The sequence below is a fragment of the Phyllobates terribilis genome, unplaced genomic scaffold, assembly GCF_046119375.1.
Source record: "Phyllobates terribilis strain yellow unplaced genomic scaffold, ASM4611937v1 Scaffold_110__1_contigs__length_5578470, whole genome shotgun sequence".
Lineage (NCBI taxonomy): Eukaryota > Metazoa > Chordata > Amphibia > Anura > Dendrobatidae > Phyllobates > Phyllobates terribilis.
In genome coordinates, this window is record NW_027362870.1 from 4526614 (window position 1) to 4552548 (window position 25935).

The following is a 25935-nucleotide window of genomic DNA, read 5'->3' on the forward strand; positions in this document are numbered from 1 at the left end:
GGGCTATTGTGTTCATTTCTGAGTGAGGCCCTAGTTTTGTCTTGGGGCCCATGGCTACTTATTGCACCCTGTGACACCTATTTAGCCATTTTCCTGGGTTTCCTGCATTCTGCTTTGCTGTGATCTGGTCATCAGTCTTTCAGGTCGTGTGTTTTATAGGACCAATACAATATAAGTGCCCCCATCACAGAGACCGACCCCCAAAACACTGGTGATGTAACTTGGGCTGGAGTTATATGTGACCTGCTCTATTACAGGTGCATCTCACAAAACTAGAATATTATCAAAAAGTTACTTTATTTCAGTTCCTCAATACAAAAAGTGAAACTCCTATATTATATAGAGTCATTACACACAGAGGGATCTATTTCACGTGTTTATTTCTGTTAATGTTGATGGTTATGGCTTACAGCCAATGGAAACACAAAAGTTATTATCTCAGTAAATTAGAATACTTTATAACAGCTTGAAAAATTATTTTAAAATCCGAAATATTGGCCTATTGAAATGTATATTCAGTAAATGCCCTCAATACCTGGTCGGGGCTCCTTTTGCATCAATTACTGCATCAATGCGGCGTGGCATGGAGGTGATCAGCCTGTGGCCCTGCTGAGGTGTTATGGACGCCCAGGTGGCTTTGATAGCAGCCTTCAGCTCGTCTGCATTGTTGTGTCTGGTGTCTCTCATCTTCCTCTAGACAATACCCCATAGATTCTCTATAATAGATTCTCTATGGGGTTAAGGTCAGGCGAGTTTGCTGCCAATCAAGCACAGTGATACTGTTGTGTGTAAACCAGGTATTGGTACTTTTGGCAGTGTGGACAGGGGCCAAGTCCTGCTGGAGAATGAAATTTCCATCTCCAAAAGTTTGTCTGCAGAGGGAAGCATGAAGTGCTCTAAAATTTCCTGGTAGGCGGCTGCGCTGACTTTGGTCTTGATAAAACACAGTGGACCTACACCAGAAGATGACATGGCTCCCCAAACCATCACTGATGGTGGAAACTTCACACTAGACCTCCAGCAGCTAAACAAATGAAATGAAACAAATTAAAATTGGAACTCTGGGACCTTGTGTAGTGTGTCAATGACTGCCTTCTGGACATCTGTCAAGTCAACAGTCTTCCCCATGATTGCGGAGCCTACTGAAACAGACTAAGGGACTTTTTAAATGCTTAGGAAGCCTTTGCAGGTGTTTTTTGTTAATTATTTAAGTTTACTGAGATAATGACTGTTGTGTTTTCATTGGCTGTAAGCCATAACCATCAACATTAACAGAAATAAACACTTGAAATAGATCACTCTGTTTGTAATGACTCTATATAATATATGACTTTGACTTTTTATATTGAAGAACTGAAATTAACTTTTTGATGATATTCTAATTTTGTGAGATGCTCCTGTATGTAGCACCCTCTATACTCCCTGGTCCTGGAGCAGCTGCCATCATGTATACAGCAGATGAGACAGACACTTTATTATATGCCGGATGAGCCAAGTCTGGTTCTAGTTCTGGAATATTGAGCGTCAGCGTTCACTCTCATCATTGTTTCTGTAGGGTGAAGTCCACACAAATAAAACACACAACACAATATATTATTATTAATTTTTTTATTGGAATAGCAATAATCCACATTGTAATAAAAATATTACTGGCCCTTTAATAAATTAAAGTTCACAATGACTCTCAGGTCAGGCCCGATAGAGACTACAGAACTTGCTGCGGATAGTGCAGACCTGATGAGAGCCACTGGAACCAAAGATCCAGAGGAAGGCGAAGAAAACCCCCTAGGGGGGAAAAAAATTCCTACCTGACCCCAGTTCTGGCGATCGGATATCTCCCTGGATCTTGTCTCTCCTGCTGCATATTGCTGTATATCTGTACGTCAGGGGCGGACACAGCCAGAAGAGGGCCTCTATCAGAACAGTATATCTAGCCCCGTGTCTGAACTGTTGGGCGGGCCGCCTCGGGCATGGCCCCGTGTCTGGACTGTTGGGCCGCCCACCTCGGGCCTGGCTTCGTGTCTGGACTGTGGGACTTCCCGCCTTGAGTCTGGACTGTTGGACCTCCCACTTCGGGTCTGGACAGTTGGGCCGCCCGCCTCGGGTCTGGACAGTTCCCCTCTATCAGTATATTGGCATAGCTCATCATAATGCACAATTCACCTGATTAGGAGGTGGTGGTGGCCCCTTTACATCTTGGGTCCCTGTGGAACTGCACATGTTGCACCAATTGGCCACCCTCCTCGGGTCTGGCCCCATGTCTGGACTGTTGGGCCGCCCGACTCAGATCTGGACTGTTGGGCCGCCCACCTTGGTTCTGGACTGGTGGGCCGCTCGCCTCGGGTCTGGACTGTTGGGCCGCCCGCCTCGGGTCTGGACTGTTGGGCCGCCCGCCCTGGGTCTGGACTGTTGGGCCGCCCGCCCTGGGTCTGGACTGTTGGGCCGCCCGCCCTGGGTCTGGACTGTTGGGCCGCCCGCCCTGGGTCTGGACTGTGGGGCCCGTCCGCCCTGTGTCTGGACTTTGGGGCCGCCTGCCCTGGGTCTAACCCCAGGTCTGGACTGTGGGGCCGCCTGCCCCGGGACTATCCCCGTGTCTGGACTGTGGGGCCCGTCCGCCCCGAGCCTGGACTGTGGGGCCCGTCCGCCCCGAGCCTGGACTGTGGGGTCCGTCCGCCCCGAGCCTGGACTGTGGGGCCCGTCCGTCCCGAGCCTGGACTGTGGGGCCCGTCCGCCCCAAGCCTTGACTGTGGGGCCCGTCCGCCCCAAGCCTTGACTGTGGGGCCCGTCCGCCCCAAGCCTTGACTGTGGGGCCCGTCCGCTCCGAGCCTGGACTGTGGGGCCCGAGCGTGGACTGTGGGGCCCGACCGCCTCGAGCGTGAACTGTGGGGCCCATCCGCCCCCGAGTGTGGACTGTGGGGCCAGAACGTGGACTGTGGGGCCTGTCCGCCCCGAGCCTGGACTGTGGGGCCGGTCCGCCCTCTGTCCGTACTGTGGCCGCCCCATGTCCGGACTGTGAGGTCGCCTGCCCCGGGTCTAGCCCCAGGTCTGGACTGTGGGGCATGCCCACCCCGTGTCAGGACTGTGGGGCCCGTCCGCCCCTTGTCCTAACTATGGGCCCGCCCGCCCCGTGTCCTGACTGTGAGGCCCGCCCACCCCGTATCCAGACTGTTGGGCCTGCACGCCCAGTGTCCTGAGTGTGGAGCCCGCCCGCCCCGTGTCCTGACTTTGGGGCTCGCCCGCCCAAACTCCAGACTGTGGGGCCCATCCGCCCCGAGTCCGAACTTTGGGGCCGCCTGCCCCGGGTCTAGTCCCAGGTCTGGACTGTGGAGCCACCAGTCCCGGGACTAGCCCCGTGTCCGAACTGTGGGGCACGCGCGCCCCGAGCTTGGACTGTGGGGCACGCCCGACCCGAGCGGGAAAGGGGGGCCCGTCCACCCCGAGCCTGGACTGTGGGGACCATCCGCCCCGAGCCTGGACTGTGGGGCCCGTCCACCCCGAGATTGGACTGTGGGGCCCGAGCGTGGACTGTGGGGCCTGTCCGCCCCGAGCCTGGACTGTCGGGCCCCCCGTCCGCCAGGGTCTGGACTGTGGGGCCGGCTGCCCCCGGGTCTAGCCCCGAGCCTAGACTGTGGGGCCCGCCCGCCCTATGTCCGTACTGTGGCCGCCCCGTGTCTGGACTGTGGGGCCGCCTGCCCCGGGTCTAGACCCAGGTCTGGACTGTGGGGCATGCCCAACCCGTGTCAGGACTGTGGGGCCCGTCCGCCCCGTGTCCGGACTGTGGGGCCGCCTGCCCCGGGACAAGCCCTGTCCCCGGACTGTGGGTCCCGCCCCGTGTCCTAACTATGGGCCCGCCCACACTGTGTCCTGACTGTGGGGCCCGTCCGCCCCGAGCCTGGACTGTGGGGCCGGTTGCCCCCGGGTCTAGCCCCGAGCCTGGACTGTGGGGACCGCCCGCCCTATGTCCGGACTGTGGCCGCCTCGTGTCCGTACTGTGGGGCCCGTCCACCCCGTGTCCGGACTGTGGGGCTGCCTGCCCCGGGTCTAGCCCCAACTCTGGACTGTGGGGCATGCTCGCCCCGTGTCAGGACTGTGGGGCCCGTCCGACCCGTGTCCGGACTTTGCGGCCGCCAGCCCCGGGTCTAGCCGCAGGTCTGGACTGTTGGGCCGCCTGCCCCAGGACTAGCACCGTGTCCTAACTATGGGCCCGCCCACCCCGTGTCCTGACTGTGGGGCCAGCCCACCCTGTGTCCTGACTGTGGGGCCGACTGCCCCCGGATCTAGCCCCGAGCCTGGACTGTGGGGCCCGCCCGCCTTATGTCCGGACTGTGGTCCCCCCCGTGTCCGGACTGTGGGACCGTCCACCCCGTGTCCGGACTGTGGGCCGCCTGCTCCGGGTCTAGCCCCAGGTCTGGACTGTGGGGCATGCCCGCCCCGTGTCCGGACTGTGGGGCCCGTCCACCCCGTGTCCGGACAGTGGGCCGCCTGCCCGGACTGTGGGCCGCCTGCCCCGGGTCTAGCCCCAGGTCTAGACTGTGGGGCCGCCTGCCCCGGGATTAGCTCTGTGTCCGGACTGTGGGGCCCGCCCGCCCCCGCCCGCCCCGTGTCCTAACTGTGGAGCCCGCCCGTCCCGTGTCCTGACTGTGGGCACCGCACGCCCCGAGCCTGGACTGTGTGGCACGCCCGCCCCGAGCGGGAAAGGGGGGGCGTCCGCCCCGAGCCTGGACTGTGGGGCCCGTCCGCCCCGAGCCTGGACTGTGGGGCCCGTCCGCCCCGAGCCTGGACTGTGGGGCCCGTCCGCCCCGAGCCTGGACTGTGGGGCCCGCCCTATGTACGGACTGTGGCCGCACTGCATCTGGACTGTGGGGCCCGTCCACCCCGTGTCCGGACTGTGGGGCCGCCTGCATTGGGTCTAGCCCCTGGACTGGACTGTGGGGCCCCCCACCCTAGGTCCGGATGGTGGGGCCCCCCGCCCGCCCCGAGTCTAGCCCCAGGTCTGGACTGTGGGCCCCCGCGTCAGCCCCGGGCACGGACTGTGGGGCCCCCCACCCGCCCCGGGTCTGAACTGTGGGGCGGGCTGCCCTGGGTCTAGCCCCGAGCCTGGACTGTGGGGCCCACCCTATGTCCGGACTGTGGCCGCCCCGTGTCCGGACTGTGGGGCTCGTCCACCCCGTGTCCGGACTTTGGGGCTGCCTGCCCCGGGTCTAGCTCCAGGTCTGGACTGTGGGGCATGTCAAGCCCGTGTCAGGACTGTGGGGCCCATCCTCCCCGTGTCTGGACTGTGGGGCCACCTGCCCATGGTCTAGCCTCAGGTCTGGACTGTGGGGCCGCCAGCCCTGGTACTAGCCCCGTGTCCGGACTGTGGGGCCCGTCCGCTCCGAGCCTGGACTGTGGTGCCCGTCCGCTCCGAGCCTAGACTGCGGGGCCCGTCCGCTCCGAGCCTGGATTGTGGGGCCCGCCTGTCCCGGGTCTAGCCCCGAGCCTGGACTGTGGGGCCCGCCCTATATCCGGACTGTGGCCGCCCCGTGTCCGGACTGTGGGGCCGGTTGCCCCGGGTCTAGCCCCGAACCTGGAATGTGCGGCCCGCCCACCCTATGTCCGGACTGTGGCCGCCCCGTGTCCGGACTGTAGGGCTCGTCCACCCCGTGTCCGGACTGTGGGGCACGTCCGCCCCGAGCCTGGACTGTGGGGCCCGTCCGCCCCGAGCCTGGACTGTGGGGCCCGTCCGCCCCGAGCCTGGACTGTGGAGCCCGTCCGCCCCGAGCCTGGACTGCGGGGCCCGTCCGACCTGAGCCTGGACTGCGGGGCCCGTCCGCAGCGAGGATGGATTGTGGGGCCTGTCCGCCCTGAGCCTGGACTGTGGGGCCCATCCGTCCCGGGTCTAGCCCCGAGCCTGGACTGTGGGGCCCGCCCTATATCCGGACTGCGACCGCCCCGTGTCCGGACTGTGGGGCCGCCTGCCCCGGGTCTAGCCCCAGGTCCGGACTGTGGGGCCCCCTGCCCGCCCTGAATCCAGCCTGTGGGGCCCCTCGCCTGCCCCGGGTCCAGACTGTGGGATCCCCCGCTTGCCCCGGCTCTGGACTGTGGGGCCGACTGCCCCCGGGTCTAGCCCCGAGCCTGGACTGTGGGGCCCGCCCGCCTTATGTCCGGACTGTGCCCCTCCCGTGTCTGGACTGTGGGGACCGTCCACCCCGTGTCCGGACTGTGGGCCGCCAGCTCCGGGTCTAGCCCTAGGTCTGGACTGTGGGGCATGCCCGTCCCGTATCCGGACTGTGGGGCCCGTCCACCCCTTGTCCGGACTGTGGGCCGCCTGCCCCGGGTCTAGCCCCAGGTCTGGACTGTGAAGCCGCCTGTCCCGGGATTAGCCCCGTGTCCGGCCTGTGGGGCCCGCCCGCCACGTGTCCTGACTGTATGGCTCGCCCGCCCCGTGTCCTGACTTGGAGCCGCCTGCCCCGGGTCTAGCCCCAGGTCTCGACTGTGGGGCCACCTGCCCCGGGACTAGCCCCGAGCCTGGACTGTGGGGCACGCCCGTCCCGAGCGGGAAAGGGAGGCCCATCCGCTCCGAGCCTGGACTGTGGGGCCCGTCCGCCCCGAGCCTGGACTGTGGGGCCAGTCCACCCCGAGCATGGACAGTGGGGCCAGTCCACCCCGAGCATGGACTGTGGGGCCAGTCCACCCCGAGCCTGGACTGTGTGGCACGCCCGCCCTGAGCGGGAAAGGGGGGCCCGTCCGCCCCGAGCCTGGACTGTGGGGCCCGTCCGCCCCGAGCCTGGACTGTGGGGCCCATCCGCCCCGAGCCTGGACTGTGGGGCCCATCCGCCCCGAGCCTGGTCTGTGGGGCCCGTCCGCCCCGAGCCTGGACTGTGGGGCCCGTCCGCCCCGAGCCTGGACTGTGGGGCCCGCCCTATGTACGGACTGTGGCCGCACTGCATCTGGCACGCCCGCCCCGAGCGGGAAAGGGGGGCCCGTCCGCCCCGAGCCTGGACTGTGGGGCCCGTCCGCCCCGAGCCTGGACTGTGGGGCCCATCCGCCCCGAGCCTGGACTGTGGGGCCCGTCCGCCCCGAGCCTGGACTGTGGGGCCCGTCCGCCCCGAGCCTGGACTGTGGGGCCCGTCCACCCCGTGTCCAGACTGTGGGGCCGCCTGCATTGGGTCTAGCCCCTGAACTGGACTGTGGGGCCCCTCACCCCAGGTCCGGATGGTGGGGTCCCCCGCCCGCCCCGAGTCTAGCCCCAGGTCTGGACTGTGGGCCCCCGCGTCAGCCCCGGGCACGGACTGTGGGGCCCCCCACCCGCCCCGGGTCTGAACTGTGGGGCCGGCTGCCCCGGGTCTAGCCCCGAGCCTGGACTGTGGGGCCCACCCTATGTCCGGACTGTGGCCGCCCCGTGTACGGACTGTGGGGCTCGTCCACCCCGTGTCCGGACTTTGGGGCTGCCTGCCCCGGGTCTAGCTCCAGGTCTGGACTGTGGGGCATGTCAAGCCCGTGTCAGGACTGTGGGGCCCATCCTCCCCGTGTCTGGACTGTGGGGCCACCTGCCCATGGTCTAGCCTCAGGTCTGGACTGTGGGGCCGCCAGCCCTGGTACTAGCCCCGTGTCCGGACTGTGGGGCCCGTCCGCTCCGAGCCTGGACTGTGGTGCCCGTCCGCTCCGAGCCTAGACTGCGGGGCCCGTCCGCTCCGAGCCTGGATTGTGGGGCCCGCCTGTCCCGGGTCTAGCCCCGAGCCTTGACTGTGGGGCCCGCCCTATATCCGGACTGTGGGGCCGGTTGCCCCGGGTCTAGCCCCGAACCTGGAATGTGCGGCCCGCCCACCCTATGTCCGGACTGTGGCCGCCCCGTGTCCGGACTGTAGGGCTCGTCCACCCCTTGTCCGGACTGTGGGGCATGTCCGCCCCATGTCAGGACTGTGGGGCCGGTTGCCCCGGGTCTAGCCCCGAACCTGGAATGTGCGGCCCGCCCACCCTATGTCCAGACTGTGGCCGCCCCGTGTCCGGACTGTGGGGCCCGTCCGCCCCGAGCCTGGACTGTGGGGCCCGTCCGCCCCGAGCCTGGACTGTGGGGCCCGTCCGCCCCGAGCCTGGACTGTGGGGCCCGTCCGCCCCGAGCCTGGACTGTGGGGCCCGTCCGCCCCGAGCCTGGACTGTGGGGCCCGTCCGCCCCGAGACTGGACTGTGGGGCCCGTCCGCCCCGAGACTGGACTGTGGGGCCCGTCCGCCCCGAGTCTGGACTGTGGGGCCCGTCCGCCCCGAGCCTGGACTGTGGGGCCCGTCCGCCCCGAGCCTGGACTGTGGGGCCCGTCCGCCCCGAGCCTGGACTGTGGGGCCCGTCTGCCCCGAGCCTGGACTGTGGGGCCCGTCCGCCCCGAGCCTGGACTGTGGGGCCCGTCCGCCCCGAGCCTGGACTGTGGGGCCCGTCCGCCCCGAGCCTGGACTGTGGGGCCCGTCCGACCTGAGCCTGGACTGCGGGGCCCGTCCGCAGCGAGGATGGATTGTGGGGCCTGTCCGCCCTGAGCCTGGACTGTGGGGCCCATCCGTCCCGGGTCTAGCCCCGAGCCTGGACTGTGGGGCCCGCCCTATATCCGGACTGCGACCGCCCCGTGTCCGGACTGTGGGGCCGCCTGCCCCGGGTCTAGCCCCAGGTCCGGACTGTGGGGCCCCCCGCCCGCCCTGAATCCAGCCTGTGGGGCCCCTCGCCTGCCCCGGGTCCAGACTGTGGGATCCCCTGCTTGCCCCGGCTCTGGACTGTGGGGCCGACTGCCCCCGGGTCTAGCCCCGAGCCTGGACTGTGGGGCCCGCCCGCCTTATGTCCGGACTGTGCCCCTCCCGTGTCTGGACTGTGGGGACCGTCCACCCCGTGTCCGGACTGTGGGCCGCCAGCTCCGGGTCTAGCCCTAGGTCTGGACTGTGGGGCATGCCCGTCCCGTATCCGGACTGTGGGGCCCGTTCACCCCTTGTCCGGACTGTGGGCCGCCTGCCCCGGGTCTAGCCCCAGGTCTGGACTGTGAAGCCGCCTGTCCCGGGATTAGCCCCGTGTCCGGCCTGTGGGGCCCGCCCGCCACGTGTCCTGACTGTATGGCTCGCCCGCCCCGTGTCCTGACTTGGAGCCGCCTGCCCCGGGTCTAGCCCCAGGTCTCGACTGTGGGGCCACCTGCCCCGGGACTAGCCCCGAGCCTGGACTGTGGGGCCCGTCCGCCCCGAGCCTGGACTGTGGGGCCCGCCCTATGTACGGACTGTGGCCGCACTGCATCTGGACTGTGGGGCCCGTCCACCCCGTGTCCGGACTGTGGGGCCGCCTGCATTGGGTCTAGCCCCTGGACTGGACTGTGGGGCCCCCCACCCTAGGTCCGGATGGTGGGGCCCCCCGCCCGCCCCGAGTCTAGCCCCAGGTCTGGACTGTGGGCCCCCGCGTCAGCCCCGGGCACGGACTGTGGGGCCCCCCACCCGCCCCGGGTCTGAACTGTGGGGCGGGCTGCCCTGGGTCTAGCCCCGAGCCTGGACTGTGGGGCCCACCCTATGTCCGGACTGTGGCCGCCCCGTGTCCGGACTGTGGGGCTCGTCCACCCCGTGTCCGGACTTTGGGGCTGCCTGCCCCGGGTCTAGCTCCAGGTCTGGACTGTGGGGCATGTCAAGCCCGTGTCAGGACTGTGGGGCCCATCCTCCCCGTGTCTGGACTGTGGGGCCACCTGCCCATGGTCTAGCCTCAGGTCTGGACTGTGGGGCCGCCAGCCCTGGTACTAGCCCCGTGTCCGGACTGTGGGGCCCGTCCGCTCCGAGCCTGGACTGTGGTGCCCGTCCGCTCCGAGCCTAGACTGCGGGGCCCGTCCGCTCCGAGCCTGGATTGTGGGGCCCGCCTGTCCCGGGTCTAGCCCCGAGCCTGGACTGTGGGGCCCGCCCTATATCCGGACTGTGGCCGCCCCGTGTCCGGACTGTGGGGCCGGTTGCCCCGGGTCTAGCCCCGAACCTGGAATGTGCGGCCCGCCCACCCTATGTCCGGACTGTGGCCGCCCCGTGTCCGGACTGTAGGGCTCGTCCACCCCGTGTCCGGACTGTGGGGCACGTCCGCCCCGAGCCTGGACTGTGGGGCCCGTCCGCCCCGAGCCTGGACTGTGGGGCCCGTCCGCCCCGAGCCTGGACTGTGGAGCCCGTCCGCCCCGAGCCTGGACTGCGGGGCCCGTCCGACCTGAGCCTGGACTGTGGGGCCGACTGCCCCCGGGTCTAGCCCCGAGCCTGGACTGTGGGGCCCGCCCGCCTTATGTCCGGACTGTGCCCCTCCCGTGTCTGGACTGTGGGGACCGTCCACCCCGTGTCCGGACTGTGGGCCGCCAGCTCCGGGTCTAGCCCTAGGTCTGGACTGTGGGGCATGCCCGTCCCGTATCCGGACTGTGGGGCCCGTTCACCCCTTGTCCGGACTGTGGGCCGCCTGCCCCGGGTCTAGCCCCAGGTCTGGACTGTGAAGCCGCCTGTCCCGGGATTAGCCCCGTGTCCGGCCTGTGGGGCCCGCCCGCCACGTGTCCTGACTGTATGGCTCGCCCGCCCCGTGTCCTGACTTGGAGCCGCCTGCCCCGGGTCTAGCCCCAGGTCTCGACTGTGGGGCCACCTGCCCCGGGACTAGCCCCGAGCCTGGACTGTGGGGCACGCCCGTCCCGAGCGGGAAAGGGAGGCCCATCCGCTCCGAGCCTGGACTGTGGGGCCCGTCCGCCCCGAGCCTGGACTGTGGGGCCAGTCCACCCCGAGCATGGACAGTGGGGCCAGTCCACCCCGAGCATGGACTGTGGGGCCAGTCCACCCCGAGCCTGGACTGTGTGGCACGCCCGCCCTGAGCGGGAAAGGGGGGCCCGTCCGCCCCGAGCCTGGACTGTGGGGCCCGTCCGCCCCGAGCCTGGACTGTGGGGCCCATCCGCCCCGAGCCTGGACTGTGGGGCCCATCCGCCCCGAGCCTGGTCTGTGGGGCCCGTCCGCCCCGAGCCTGGACTGTGGGGCCCGTCCGCCCCGAGCCTGGACTGTGGGGCCCGCCCTATGTACGGACTGTGGCCGCACTGCATCTGGCACGCCCGCCCCGAGCGGGAAAGGGGGGCCCGTCCGCCCCGAGCCTGGACTGTGGGGCCCGTCCGCCCCGAGCCTGGACTGTGGGGCCCATCCGCCCCGAGCCTGGACTGTGGGGCCCGTCCGCCCCGAGCCTGGACTGTGGGGCCCGTCCGCCCCGAGCCTGGACTGTGGGGCCCGTCCACCCCGTGTCCAGACTGTGGGGCCGCCTGCATTGGGTCTAGCCCCTGAACTGGACTGTGGGGCCCCTCACCCCAGGTCCGGATGGTGGGGTCCCCCGCCCGCCCCGAGTCTAGCCCCAGGTCTGGACTGTGGGCCCCCGCGTCAGCCCCGGGCACGGACTGTGGGGCCCCCCACCCGCCCCGGGTCTGAACTGTGGGGCCGGCTGCCCCGGGTCTAGCCCCGAGCCTGGACTGTGGGGCCCACCCTATGTCCGGACTGTGGCCGCCCCGTGTACGGACTGTGGGGCTCGTCCACCCCGTGTCCGGACTTTGGGGCTGCCTGCCCCGGGTCTAGCTCCAGGTCTGGACTGTGGGGCATGTCAAGCCCGTGTCAGGACTGTGGGGCCCATCCTCCCCGTGTCTGGACTGTGGGGCCACCTGCCCATGGTCTAGCCTCAGGTCTGGACTGTGGGGCCGCCAGCCCTGGTACTAGCCCCGTGTCCGGACTGTGGGGCCCGTCCGCTCCGAGCCTGGACTGTGGTGCCCGTCCGCTCCGAGCCTAGACTGCGGGGCCCGTCCGCTCCGAGCCTGGATTGTGGGGCCCGCCTGTCCCGGGTCTAGCCCCGAGCCTTGACTGTGGGGCCCGCCCTATATCCGGACTGTGGGGCCGGTTGCCCCGGGTCTAGCCCCGAACCTGGAATGTGCGGCCCGCCCACCCTATGTCCGGACTGTGGCCGCCCCGTGTCCGGACTGTAGGGCTCGTCCACCCCTTGTCCGGACTGTGGGGCATGTCCGCCCCATGTCAGGACTGTGGGGCCGGTTGCCCCGGGTCTAGCCCCGAACCTGGAATGTGCGGCCCGCCCACCCTATGTCCAGACTGTGGCCGCCCCGTGTCCGGACTGTGGGGCCCGTCCGCCCCGAGCCTGGACTGTGGGGCCCGTCCGCCCCGAGCCTGGACTGTGGGGCCCGTCCGCCCCGAGCCTGGACTGTGGGGCCCGTCCGCCCCGAGCCTGGACTGTGGGGCCCGTCCGCCCCGAGCCTGGACTGTGGGGCCCGTCCGCCCCGAGACTGGACTGTGGGGCCCGTCCGCCCCGAGACTGGACTGTGGGGCCCGTCCGCCCCGAGTCTGGACTGTGGGGCCCGTCCGCCCCGAGCCTGGACTGTGGGGCCCGTCCGCCCCGAGCCTGGACTGTGGGGCCCGTCCGCCCCGAGCCTGGACTGTGGGGCCCGTCTGCCCCGAGCCTGGACTGTGGGGCCCGTCCGCCCCGAGCCTGGACTGTGGGGCCCGTCCGCCCCGAGCCTGGACTGTGGGGCCCGTCCGCCCCGAGCCTGGACTGTGGGGCCCGTCCGACCTGAGCCTGGACTGCGGGGCCCGTCCGCAGCGAGGATGGACTGTGGGGCCCGTCCGCCCCGAGCCTGGACTGTGGGGCCCGTCCGCCCCGAGCCTGGACTGTGGGGCCCGCCCTATGTACGGACTGTGGCCGCACTGCATCTGGCACTCCCGCCCCGAGCGGGAAAGGGGGGCCCGTCCGCCCCGAGCCTGGACTGTGGGGCCCGTCCGCCCCGAGCCTGGACTGTGGGGCCCATCCGCCCCGAGCCTGGACTGTGGGGCCCGTCCGCCCCGAGCCTGGACTGTGGGGCCCGTCCGCCCCGAGCCTGGACTGTGGGGCCCGTCCACCCCGTGTCCAGACTGTGGGGCCGCCTGCATTGGGTCTAGCCCCTGAACTGGACTGTGGGGCCCCTCACCCCAGGTCAGGATGGTGGGGTCCCCCGCCCGCCCCGAGTCTAGCCCCAGGTCTGGACTGTGGGCCCCCGCGTCAGCCCCGGGCACGGACTGTGGGGCCCCCCACCCGCCCCGGGTCTGAACTGTGGGGCCGGCTGCCCCGGGTCTAGCCCCGAGCCTGGACTGTGGGGCCCACCCTATGTCCGGACTGTGGCCGCCCCGTGTCCGGACTGTGGGGCTCGTCCACCCCGTGTCCGGACTTTGGGGCTGCCTGCCCCGGGTCTAGCTCCAGGTCTGGACTGTGGGGCATGTCAAGCCCGTGTCAGGACTGTGGGGCCCATCCTCCCCGTGTCTGGACTGTGGGGCCACCTGCCCATGGTCTAGCCTCAGGTCTGGACTGTGGGGCCGCCAGCCCTGGTACTAGCCCCGTGTCCGGACTGTGGGGCCCGTCCGCTCCGAGCCTGGACTGTGGTGCCCGTCCGCTCCGAGCCTAGACTGCGGGGCCCGTCCGCTCCGAGCCTGGATTGTGGGGCCCGCCTGTCCCGGGTCTAGCCCCGAGCCTTGACTGTGGGGCCCGCCCTATATCCGGACTGTGGGGCCGGTTGCCCCGGGTCTAGCCCCGAACCTGGAATGTGCGGCCCGCCCACCCTATGTCCGGACTGTGGCCGCCCCGTGTCCGGACTGTAGGGCTCGTCCACCCCTTGTCCGGACTGTGGGGCATGTCCGCCCCATGTCAGGACTGTGGGGCCGGTTGCCCCGGGTCTAGCCCCGAACCTGGAATGTGCGGCCCGCCCACCCTATGTCCAGACTGTGTCCGCCCCGTGTCCGGACTGTGGGGCCCGTCCGCCCCGAGCCTGGACTGTGGGGCCCGTCCGCCCCGAGCCTGGACTGTGGGGCCCGTCCGCCCCGAGCCTGGACTGTGGGGCCCGTCCGCCCCGAGCCTGGACTGTGGGGCCCGTCCGCCCCGAGCCTGGACTGTGGGGCCCGTCCGCCCCGAGACTGGACTGTGGGGCCCGTCCGCCCCGAGACTGGACTGTGGGGCCCGTCCGCCCCGAGTCTGGACTGTGGGGCCCGTCCGCCCCGAGCCTGGACTGTGGGGCCCGTCCGCCCCGAGCCTGGACTGTGGGGCCCGTCCGCCCCGAGCCTGGACTGTGGGGCCCGTCCGCCCCGAGCCTGGACTGTGGGGCCCGTCCGCCCCGAGCCTGGACTGTGGGGCCCGTCCGCCCCGAGCCTGGACTGTGGGGCCCGTCCGCCCCGAGCCTGGACTGTGGGGCCCATCCGACCTGAGCCTGGACTGCGGGGCCCGTCCGCAGCGAGGATGGACTGTGGGGCCTGTCCGCCCTGAGCCTGGACTGTGGGGCCCATCCGTCCCGGGTCTAGCCCTGAGCCTGGACTGTGGGGCCCGCCCTATATCCGGACTGCGGCCGCCCCGTGTCCGGACTGTGGGGCCGCCTGCCCCGGGTCTAGCCCCAGGTCCGGACTGTGGGGCCCCCCGCCCGCCCTGATTCCAGACTGTGGTGCCCCTCGCCTGCCCCGTGTCCAGACTGTGGGATCCCCCGCTTGCCCCGGGTCTGGACTGTGAGGCCAACTGCCCCCGGGTCTAGCCCCGAGCCTGGACTGTGGGGCCCGCCCGCCTTATGTCCGGACTGTGCCCCTCCCGTGTCTGGACTGTGGGGACCGTCCACCCCGTGTCCGGACTGTGGGCCGCCAGCTCCGGGTCTAGCCCTAGGTCTGGACTGTGGGGCATGCCCGCCCCGTATCCGGACTGTGGGGCCCGTCCACCCCTTGTCCGGACTGTGGGCCGCCTGCCCCGGGTCTAGCCCCAGGTCTGGACTGTGAAGCCGCCTGTCCCGGGATTAGCCCCGTGTCCAGCCTGTGGGTCCGGCCTGTGGGGCCCGCCCGCCACGTGTCCTGACTGTAGGGCTCGCCCGCCCCGAGTCCAGACTGTGGGGCCGCCTGCCCCGGGTCTAGCCCCAGGTCTCGACTGTGGGGCCACCTGCCCCGGGACTAGCCCCGAGCCTGGACTGTGGGGCACGCCCGCCCCGAGCGGGAAAGGGAGGCCCATCCGCTCCGAGCCTGGACTGTGGGGCCCGTCCGCCCCGAGCCTGGACTGTGGGGCCAGTCCACCCCGAGCATGGACTGTGGGGCCAGTCCACCACGAGCATGGACTGTGGGGCCCGAGAGTGGACTGTGGGGCCCGTCCGCCCCGAGCCTGGACTGTGGGGCCCGTCAGCCCCGAGCCTGGACTGTGGGGCCCGTCAGCCCCGAGCCTGGACTGTGGGGCCCGTCCGCCCCGAGCCTGGACTGTGGAGCCCGTCTGCCCCGAGCCTGGACTGTGGGGCCCGTCCGCCCCGAGCCTGGACTGTGGGGCCCGTCCGCCCCGAGCCTGGATTGCGGGGCCCGTCCGCAGCGAGGATGGACTGTGGGGCCTGTCCGCCCTGAGCCTGGACTGTGGGGCCCGCCCTATATCCGGACTGCGGCCGCCCTGTGTCCGGACTGTGGGGCCGCCTGCCCCGGGTCTAGCCCCAGGTCCGGACTGTGGGGCCCCCCACCCGCCCTGATTCCAGACTGTGGGGCCCCTCGCCTGCCCCGGGTCCAGACTGTGGGATCCCCCGCTTGCCCCGGGTCTGGACTGTGGGGCCGACTGCCCCCGGGTCTAGCCCCGAGCCTGGACTGTGGGGCCCGCCCACCTTATGTCCGGACTGTGCCCCTCCCGTGTCTGGACTGTGGGGACCGTCCACACCGTGTCCGGACTGTGGGCCGCCTGCTCCGGCTCTAGCCCTAGGTCTGGACTGTGGGGCATGCCCGCCCCGTATCCGGACTGTGGGGCCCGTCCACCCCTTGTCCGGACTGTGGGCCGCCTGCCCCGGGTCTAGCCCCAGGTCTGGACTGTGAAGCCGCCTGTCCCGGGATTAGCTCAGTGTCCGGACTGTGGGGCCCGCCCGCCCTGTGTCCTGACTGTGGAGACCGCCCGCCCCGTGTCCTGACTGTGGGGCAAGCCCGCCCTATGTCCGTACTATGGCCACCCCGTGTCCGGACTGTGGGGCCCGTCCACCCCGTGTCCGGACTGTGGGGCCGCCTGCCCCGGCTCTAGCCCCAGGTCAGGACTGTGGGGCATGCACGCTCCGTGTCAGAACTGTGGGGCCCGTCCGCCCCGTGTCCGGACTGTGGGGCCGCCTGCCCCGGGACTAGCCCCGTGTACGGACTGTGGGGCCCGCCCGCCCCGTGTCGTAAATATGGGCCCGCCCGCCCCGAGCCTGGACTGTGGGGCCCGTCCGCCCAGAGTCTGGACTGTGGGGCCCGTCCGCTCCAAGCGTGGACTGTGGGGCCCGTCTGCCCCGAGCGTGGACTGTGGGGCCAGAGCGTGGACTGTGGGGCCCGTTCGCTCCGAGCCAATACTGTGGGGCCCATCCGCCCCCAGTCTGGACTGTGGGGCCCATCCGCCCCGAGCCTGGACTGTGTGGCCCCCCGCCCCGGGTTTGAAATGTGGGGCCGGCTTCCCCGGGTTTAGCCTGGACTGTGGGGCCCGCCCACCCTATGTCTGGACTGTGGCCGCCCCGTGTCCGGACTGTGGGGCTCGTCACCCCGTGTCTGGACTTTGGGGCAGCCTACCCCGGGTCTAGCCCCAGGTCTGGACTGTGGGGCATGTCCGCCCCGTGTCAGGACTGTGGGGCCCGTCCACCCCGTATCTGGACTGTGGGGCCGCCTGCCGCGGGCCGAGCCTCAGGTCTGGACTGTGGAGCCCGTCCGCCCCGAGCCTGGACTGTGGGGCCCGTTCGCCCCGAGCCAATACTGTGGGGCCCATCCGCCCCGAGCCTGGACTGTGGGGCGCATCCGCCCCGAGCCTGGACTGTGTGGCCCCCCGCCCCGGGTCTGAAATGTGGGGCCGGCTTCCCCGGGTTTAGCCCCGAGCCTGGACTGTGGGGCCCGTGCACCCCGTGTCCGGACTGTGGGGCCCGTCCGCCCCGTGTCCAGACTGTGGGGCCCGTCTGCCCCGTGTCCAGACTGTGGGGCCCGTCTGCCCCGTGTCCAGACTGTGGGGCCCGTCCACCCCGTGTCCGGACTGTGGGGCCCGTCCACCCCGTGTCCAGACTGTGGGGCCCGTCCACCCCGTGTCCGGACTGTGGGGCCCGCCCACCCCGTGTCCGGACTGTGGGGCCCGTCCACCCCGTGTCCAGACTGTGGGGCCCGTCCACCCCGTGTCCAGACTGTGGGGCCCGTCCACCCCGTGTCCAGACTGTGGGGCCCGTCCACCCCGTGTCCAGACTGTGGGGCCCGCCCACCCCGTGTCCGGACTGTGGGGCCCGTCTGCCCCGTGTCCAGACTGTGGGGCCCGTCTGCCCCGTGTCCAGACTGTGGGGCCCGTCTGCCCCGTGTCCAGACTGTGGGGCCCGTCTGCCCCGTGTCCAGACTGTGGGGCCCGTCTGCCCCGTGTCCAGACTGTGGGGCCCGTCTGCCCCGTGTCCAGACTGTGGGGCCCGTCTGCCCCGTGTCCAGACTGTGGGGCCCGTCTGCCCCGTGTCCAGACTGTGGGGCCCGTCTGCCCCGTGTCCAGACTGTGGGGCCCGTCTGCCCCGTGTCCAGACTGTGGGACCCGTCTGCCCCGTGTCCAGACTGTGGGGCCCGTCTGCCCCGTGTCCAGACTGTGGGGCCCGTCTGCCCCGTGTCCGGACTGTGGGGCCCGTCCGCCCCGTGTCCGGACTTTGGGGCAGCCTACCCCGTGTCCGGACTGTGGGGCCCGTCCGCCCCGTGTCCGGACTGTGGGGCCCGTCCGCCCCGTGTCCGGACTGTGGGGCCCGTCCGCCCCGTGTCCGGATTGTGGGGCCCGTCCGCCCCGTGTCCGGACTGTGGGGCCCGTCCGCCCCGTGTCCGGACTGTGGGGCCCCTCCGCCCCGTGTCCGGACTGTGGGGCCCGCGCGCCCCGTGTCCGGACTGTGGGGCCCGTCCGCCCCGTGTCCGGACTGTGGGGCCCGGCCGCCCCGCGTCCGGACTGTGGGGCCCGTCCGCCCCGCGTCCGGACTGTGGGGCCCGCCCGCCCCGTGTCCGGACTGTGGGGCCCGTCCGCCCCGTGTCCGGACTGTGGGGCCCGCCCGCCCCGTGTCCGGACTGTGGGGCCCGTCCGCCCCGTGTCCGGACTGTGGGTCCCGCCCGCCCCGTGTCCGGACTGTGGGGCCCGCCCTGTGTCCGGACTGTGGGGCCCGTCCGCCCCGTGTCCGGACTGTGGGGCCCGCCCGCCCCCGTGTCCCGACTGTGGGGCCCGTCCACCCCGTGTCCCGACTGTGGGGCCCGTCCACCCCGTGTCCGGACTTTGGGGCAGCCTACCCCGGGTCTAGCCCCAGGTCTGGACTGTGGGGCATGTCCGCCCCATGTCAGGACTGTGGGGCCCGTCCACCCTGTGTCTAGAATGTGGGGCCGCCTGCCCCGGGTCTAGCCTCAGGTCTGGACTGTGGGGCCGCCTTCCCCGGGTCTAGCCCCAGGTCTTGACTATGGGTCATGCCCGCCCCGTATCCGGACTGTGGGGCCCGTCCACCCCGTGTCTAGAATGTGGGGCCGCCTGCCCCGGGTCTAGCCTCAGGTCTGGACTGTGGTGCCGCCAGCCCCGGGTTTAGCCCCAGGTCTTGACTATGGGGCATGCCCGCCCCATATCTGGACTGTGGGGCCCGTCCACCCCGTGTCTGGACTGTGGGCCGCCTGCCCCGGGTCTAGCCCCAGGTCTGGACTGTGGGGCCACTTGCCCCGAGTCTAGCCCCAGGTCTGGACTATAGGGCATGCCCGCCCCTTGTCCGGACTGTGGGGCCCGTCCACCCCGTGTCTGGACTATGGGCCGCCTGCCCCAGGTCTAGCCCCAGGTCTGGACTGTGGGGCCCGCCCGCCCCGTGTCCTGACTGTGGGGCCCGCCCGCCCCATGTCCTGACTGTGGAGCCCGCCCGCCCCATGTCCTGACTGTGGAGCCCGCCTGCCCCATGTCCTGACTGTGGGGCCCGGGCGGGGCCCGCCCGCCCCATGTCCGCCCGCCCCATGTCCTCACTGTGGGTCCCGCCCGCCCCGTGTCCTGACTGTGGGTCCCGCCCGCCCCGTGTCCTGACTGTGGGGCTCGCCCGCCCCGTGTCCTGACTGTGGGGCTCGCCCGCCCCGTGTCCTGACTGTGGGGCTCGCCCGCCCCGTGTCCTGACTGTGGGGCTCGCCCGCCCCGTGTCCAGACTGTGGGGCTCGCCCGCCCCGTGTCCAGACTGTGGGGCTCGCCTGCCCCGTGTCCAGACTGTGGGGCTCGCCCGCCCCGTGTCCAGACTGTGGGGCTCGCCTGCCCCGTGTCCAGACTGTGGGGCTCATCCGCCCCGTGTCTGGACTTTGGGGCCGCCTGCCCCGGGTCTAGCCCCGTTTCCGGTCTGTGGGGCACGCCCGCCCCAAGCTTGGACTGTGGGGCCCGTCCGTCCCGGGTCTAGCCCCGAGCCTGGACTGTGGGGCCCGGCCGCCCAGTGTCCGGACTATGGGCCCGTCCGCCCCGTGTCCGGACTGTGGGGCCCGTCCGCCCCGGGTCCGGACTGTGGGGCCCGTCCGCCCCGTGTCCGGACTGTGGGGCCCGTCCGCCCCGTGTCCGGACAGTGGGGCCCGTCCGCCCCGTGTCCGGACTGTGGGGCCCGTCCGCCCCGTGTCCGGACTGTGGAGCCCGCGCGCCCCGTGTCCGGACTGTGGGGCCCGTCCGCCCCGTGTCCGGACTGTGGGGCCCGTCCGCCCCGCGTCCGGACTGTGGGGCCCGTCCGCCCCGTGTCCGGACTGTGGGGCCCGCCTGCCCCGTGTCCGGACTGTGGGGCCCGCCCGCCCCGTGTCCGGACTGTGGGGCCCGCCCGCCCCGTGTCCGGACTGTGGGGCCCGTCCGCCCCGTGTCCGGACTGTGGGGCCCGCCAGCCCCGTGTCCGGACTGTGGGGCCCGCCCGCCCCGTGTCCGGACTGTGGGGCTCGCCCGCCCCGTGTCCTGACTGTGGGGCTCGCCCGCCCCGTGTCCAGACTGTGGGGCTCGCCTGCCCCGTGTCCAGACTGTGGGGCTCATCCGCCCCGTGTCTGGACTTTGGGGCCGCCTGCCCCGGGTCTAGCCCCGTTTCCGGTCTGAGGGGCACGCCCGCCCCAAGCTTGGACTGTGGGGCCCGTCCGTCCCGGGTCTAGCCCCGAGCCTGGACTGTGGGGCCCGGCCGCCCAGTGTCCGGACTATGGGCCCGTCCGCCCCTTGTCCGGACTGTGGGGCCGCCTGCCCCGGGTCTAGCCTCAGGTCTGGACTGTGGGGCTGCCGCCCCGGGTCTAGCCCCACGTCTTGACTATGGGTCATGCCCGCCCCGTATCCCGACTGTGGGGCCCGTCCACCCCGTGTCTAGAATGTGGGGCCGCCTGCCCCGGGTCTAGCCTCAGGTCTGGACTGTGGGGCCGCCAGCCCCGGGTTTAGCCCCAAGTCTTGACTATGGGGCATGCCCGCCCCGTATCTGGACTGTGGGGCCCGTCCACCCCGTGTCTGGACTGTGGGCCGCCTGCCCCGGGTCTAGCCCCAGGTCTGGACAGTGGGGCCACCTGCCCCAGGATTAGCCCTGTGTCCGGACTGTGGGGCCTGCCCGCCCTGTATCCTGACTGTGGAGCCCGCCCACCCAATGTCCTGACTGTGGGGCCCGCCTTGTGTCCTGACTGTGGGGCCCGTCCGCCCCGTGTCCTGACTGTGGGTCCCGCCCGCCCCGTGTCCTGACTGTGGGGCTCGCCCGCCCCGTGTCCAGACTGTGGGGCTCGCCCGCCCCGTGTCCGGACTTTGGGGCCGCCTGCCCCGGGACTAGCCCCGTGTCCGGACTGTGAGGCCCGTCCGCCCCGAGCCTGGACTGTGGGGCCCGTCCGCCCCGTGTCCGGACTGTGGGGCCCGTCCGCCCGGTGTCCGGACTGTGCGGCCCGTCCGCCCCGTGTCCGGACTGTGGGGCCTGTCAGCCCCGTGTCCAGACTGTGGGGCCCGCCCGCCCCGTGTCCGGACTGTGGGGCCCGCCCACCCCGTGTCCGGACTGTGGGGCCCGTCCACTCCGTGTCCGGACTGTGGGGCCCGTCCACCCCGTGTCCGGACTGTGGGGCCCGTCCACCCCGTGTCCGGACTGTGGGGCCCGTTCACCCCGTGTCCGGACTTTGGGGCAGCCTACCCCGGGTCTAGCCCCAGGTCTGGACTGTGGGGCATGTCCGCCCCGTGTCAGTACTGTGGGGCCCGTCCACCCTGTGTCTAGAATGTGGGGCCGCCTGCCCCGGGTCTAGCCTCAGGTCTGGACTGTGGGGCCGCCTGCCCCGGGTCTAGCCCCAGGTCTTGACTATGGGTCATGCCCGCCCCGTATCCGGACTGTGGGGCCCGTCCACCCCGTGTCTAGAATGTGGAGCCGCCTGCCCCGGGTCTAGCCTCAGGTCTGGACTGTGGGGCCGCCAGCCCCGGGTTTAGCCCCAGGTCTTGACTATGGGGCATGCCCGCCCCATATCTGGACTGTGGGGCCCGTCCACCCCGTGTCTGGACTGTGGGCCGCCTGCCCCGGGTCTAGCCCCAGGTCTGGACTGGGGGGCCACCTGCCCCGGGATTAGCCCTGTGTCCGGACTGTGGGGCCTGCCCGCCCTGTATCCTGACTGTGGAGCCCGCCCGCCCAATGTCCTGACTGTGGGGCCCGCCCTGTGTCCTGACTGTGGGGCCCGTCCGTCCTGTGTCCTGACTGTGGGTCCCGCCCGCCCCGTGTCCTGACTGTGGGTCCCGCCCGCCCCGTGTCCTGACTGTGGGTCCCGCCCGCCCCGTGTCCAGACTGTGGGGCTCGCCCGCCCCGTGTCCAGACTGTGGGGCTCGCCCGCCCCGTGTCCAGACTGTGGGGCTCGCCCGCCCCGTGTCCAGACTGTGGGGCTCGCCCGCCCCGTGTCCAGACTGTGGGGCTCGCCCGCCCCGTGTCCAGACTGTGGGGCCGCCTGCCCCGGGACTACCCCCGTGTCCGGACTGTGAGGCCCGTCCGCCCCGAGCCTGGACTGTGGGGCCCGTCCGCCCCGTGTCCGGACTGTGGGGCCCGTCCGCCCCGTGTCCGGACTGTGGGGCCCGTCCGCCCCGTGTCCGGACTGTGGGGCCCGTCCGCCCCGTGTCCGGACTGTGGGGCCCGTCCGCCCCGTGTCCGGACTGTGGGGCCCGTCCGCCCCGTGTCCGGACTGTGGGGCCCGTCCGCCCCGTGTCCGGACTGTGGGGCCCGTCCGCCCCGTGTCCGGACTGTGGGGCCCGTCGGCCCCTTGTCCGGACTGTGGGGCCCGTCCGCCCGTGTCCGGACTGTGGGGCCCGTCCGCCCCGTGTCCGGACTGTGGGGCCCGTCCGCCCCGTGTCCGGACTGTGGGGCCCGTCCGCCCCGTGTCCGGACTGTGGGGCCCGTCCGCCCCGTGTCCGGACTGTGGGGCCCGTCCGCCCCGTGTCCGGACTGTGAGGCCCGTCCACCCCGTGTCCGGACTGTGGGTCGCCTGCCCCGGGTCTAGCCCCAGGTCTGGACTGTGGGGCATGTCCGCCCCATGTCAGGTCTGTGAGGCCCGTCCACCCCGTGTCTAGAATATTGGACCGCCTTCCCCGGGTCTAGCCTCAGGTCTGGACTGTGGGGCCGCCTGCCCCGGGTCTAGCCCCAGGTCTGGACTATGGGGCATGCCCGCCCCGTGTCCGGACTGTGGGGCCCGTCCACCCCGTGTTTGGACTATGGGCCGCCTGCCCCGGGTCTAGCCCCAGGTCTGGACTGTGGGGCCCGCCCGCCCCGTGTCCTGACTGTGGGGCCCGCCCGCCCCATGTCCTGACTGTGGAGCCCGCCCGCCCCATGTCCTGACTATGGAGCCCGCCCGCCCCATGTCCTGACTGTGGGGCCCGCCCGCCCCGTGTCCTGACTGTGGGTCCCGCCCGCCCCGTGTCCTGACTGTGGGTCCCGCCCGCCCCGTGTCCTGACTGTGGGGCTCGCCCGCCCCGTGTCCTGACTGTGGGGCTCGCCCGCCCCGTGTCCTGACTGTGGGGCTCGCCCGCCCCGTGTCCTGACTGTGGGGCTCATCCGCCCCGTGTCTGGACTTTGGGGCCGCCTGCCCTGGGTCTAGCCCCGTTTCCGGTCTGTGGGGCACGCCCGCCCCAAGCTTGGACTGTGGGGCCCGTCCGTCCCGGGTCTAGCCCCGAGCTTGGACTGTGGGGCCCGGCAGCCCTATGTCCGGACTGCGGCCGCCCAGTGTCCGGACTATGGGACCGTCCGCCCCGTGTCCGGACTGTGGGGCCGCCTGCATCGGGTCTAGCCCCAGGTCTGGATTGTGGGGCCCCCCGCCCGCCCCAGGTCCGGACGGTGGGGCCGCCCGCCCCGAGTCTAGCCCCAGGTCTGGACTGTGGGGCCCCCCGCCAGCCCCGGGTACGGACTGTGGGGCCCCTCGCCCGCCCCGTGTCCGGACTGTGGCGCCCCCCGCCTGCCCCGTGTCCGGACTGTGGGGCCCGTCCACCCCGTGTCCGGACTGTGGGGCCCGTCCACCCCATGTCCGGACTGTGGGGCCCGTCCACCCCGTGTCCGGACTGTGGGGCCCGTCCACCCCGTGTCCGGACTGTGGGGCCCGTCCACCCCGTGTCCGGACTGTGGGTCGCCTGCCCCGGGTCTAGCCCCAGGTCTGGACTGTGGGGCATGTCTGCCCCATGTCAGGTCTGTGAGGCCCGTCCACCCCGTGTCTAGAATATGGGACCGCCTGCCCCGGGTCTAGCCTCAGGTCTGGACTGTGGGGCCGCCTGCCCCGGGTCTAGCCCCAGGTCTGGACTATAGGGCATGCCCGCCCCGTGTCCGGACTGTGTGGCCCGTCCACCCCGTGTTTGGACTATGGGCCGCCTGCCCCGGGTCTAGCCCCAGGTCTGGACTGTGGGGCCCGCCCGCCCCGTGTCCTGACTGTGGAGCCTTCCCGCCCCATGTCCTGACTGTGGAGCCCGCCCGCCGCATGTCCTGACTGTGGGGCCCGCCCGCCCCATGTCCTGACTGTGGGGCCCTCCCGCTCCGTGTCCTGACTGTGGGTCCCGCTCGCCCCATGTCCTGACTGTGGGGCTCGCCCGCCCCGTGTCCTGACTGTGGGGCTCGCCCGCCCCGTGTCCTGACTGTGGGGCTCGCCCGCCCCGTGTCCTGACTGTGGGGCTCGCCCGCCCCGTGTCCAGACTGTGGGGCTCATCCGCCCCGTGTCTGGAATTTGGGGCCGCCTGCCCTGGGTCTAGCCCCGTTTCCGGTCTGTGGGGCACGCCCGCCCCAAGCTTGGACTGTGGGGCCCGTTCGTCCCGGGTCTAGCCCCGAGCTTGGACTGTGGGGCCCGGCCGCCCTATGTCCGGACTGCGGCCGCCCAGTGTCCGGACTATGGGCCCGTCCGCCCCGTGTCCGGACTGTGGGGCCGCCTGCATCGGGTCTAGCCCCAGGTCTGGACTGTGGGGCCCCCCGCCCGCCCCAGGTCCGGACGGTGGGGCCGCCCGCCCCGAGTCTAGCCCCAGGTCTGGACTGCGGGGCCCCCCGCCAGCCCCGGGTACGGACTGTGGGGCCCCCCGCCCGCCCCGGGTACGGACTGTGGGGCCCCCCGCTCGCCCCGAGTCTGGACTGTGGGGAAGCCTGCCCCGGGTCTGGACTGTGGGGCATGTCCGCCCCATGTCAGGACTGTGGGGCCCGTCCACCCCGTGTCTGGACTGTGGGGCCGCCTGCCCCGGGATTAGCCCTGTGTTCGGACTGTGGGGCCCGCCCGCCCCATGTCCTGACTGTGGAGCCCGCCCTCCCCGTGTCCTGACTGTGGGGGCCGCCCGCCCCGTGTCCTGACTGTGGGGCCCGCCCGCCCCGTGTCCTAACTGTGGGGCCCGCCCGCCCCGTGTTCTGACGGTAGGGCTCGCCCGCCCCGAGTCCAGACTGTGGGGCCCATCCGCCCCGTGTCTGCACTTGGGGCCGCCTGCCCCGGCTCTAGCCCCAGGTCTGGACTGTGGGGCCACCTGCCCCAGGACTAGCCCTGTGTCTGGACTGTGGGGCACGCCCGCCCCGAGCCTGGACTTTGGGACATGCCCGCCCCGAGTAGGAAAGGGGAGCCTGTCTGCCCCGGGCCTGGACGGTGGGGCCCGTCCGCCCTGAGCCTGGACTGTGGGGCCCGTCCGCCCCGAGCGTGGACTGTGGGGCCCGAGCGTGAACTGTGGGGCCTATCCACCCCGAGCCTGGACTGTGGGGCCCGTCCGCCCGAGCCTGGACTGTGGGGCCCCCCGCCCGTCCCGGGTCTGGACTGTGGGGCCGGCTGGCCCCGGGTCTAGCCCCGAGCCTGGACTGTGGGGCTGCCTGCCCCGGGACTAGCCCCGCATCCGGACTGTGGGGCCCCCTGCCTGCCCCGTGTCCTGACTGTGGGGCCCCCTGCCCGCCCCGTGTCCTGACTGTGGGGCCCCCCGCCCGCCCCGTGTCCTGACTGTGGGGCCAGCCAGCCCCGTGTCCTGACTGTGGGGCCCGCCCGCCCCGGGTCCGGACTGTGGGGCCTGCCCGCCCGCCCCGGGCTACTTTCAGTGGTATGTCAGCCGATTGTGGTTTGTAGGCTTCTTTTCTTTACTGTCTCAATGCTTCATTAACTAGCAATTCTGCTGATATTGGTAAGAATGACTTCCGGGTGATAACGGCTGATCCTATCAAACAAGGAGGTGCCTTAATAAAGTACAGTCCTGAGGGTAGCTGGTGAGGCCAACAAATTTCCAGTCCATCCCTCATACTTAGATGTTAAAGGCAGACCTGTTCAATGTGCTATCCATGTCCCAGTTTGGCCTCTTGTTGGTAGGAGGTGTAAATGGTTGCTTTAAACAGAATGAAGCTATTTTAAGTCTGATGTCGGGAGTCTCAGAATGGACTGGTCGACATTTTACTTAGCAAAATATTTATGTCCCAGTTATCCTTCTAGTTGAAGTTGGTCATGGTTGTGATTAGTAGGGGAGTAACGACTGCGGTCGCAGCAAGTCACAAAGGCCCGGAGGATCAGGGGCCCGCCGACACCAGCAGA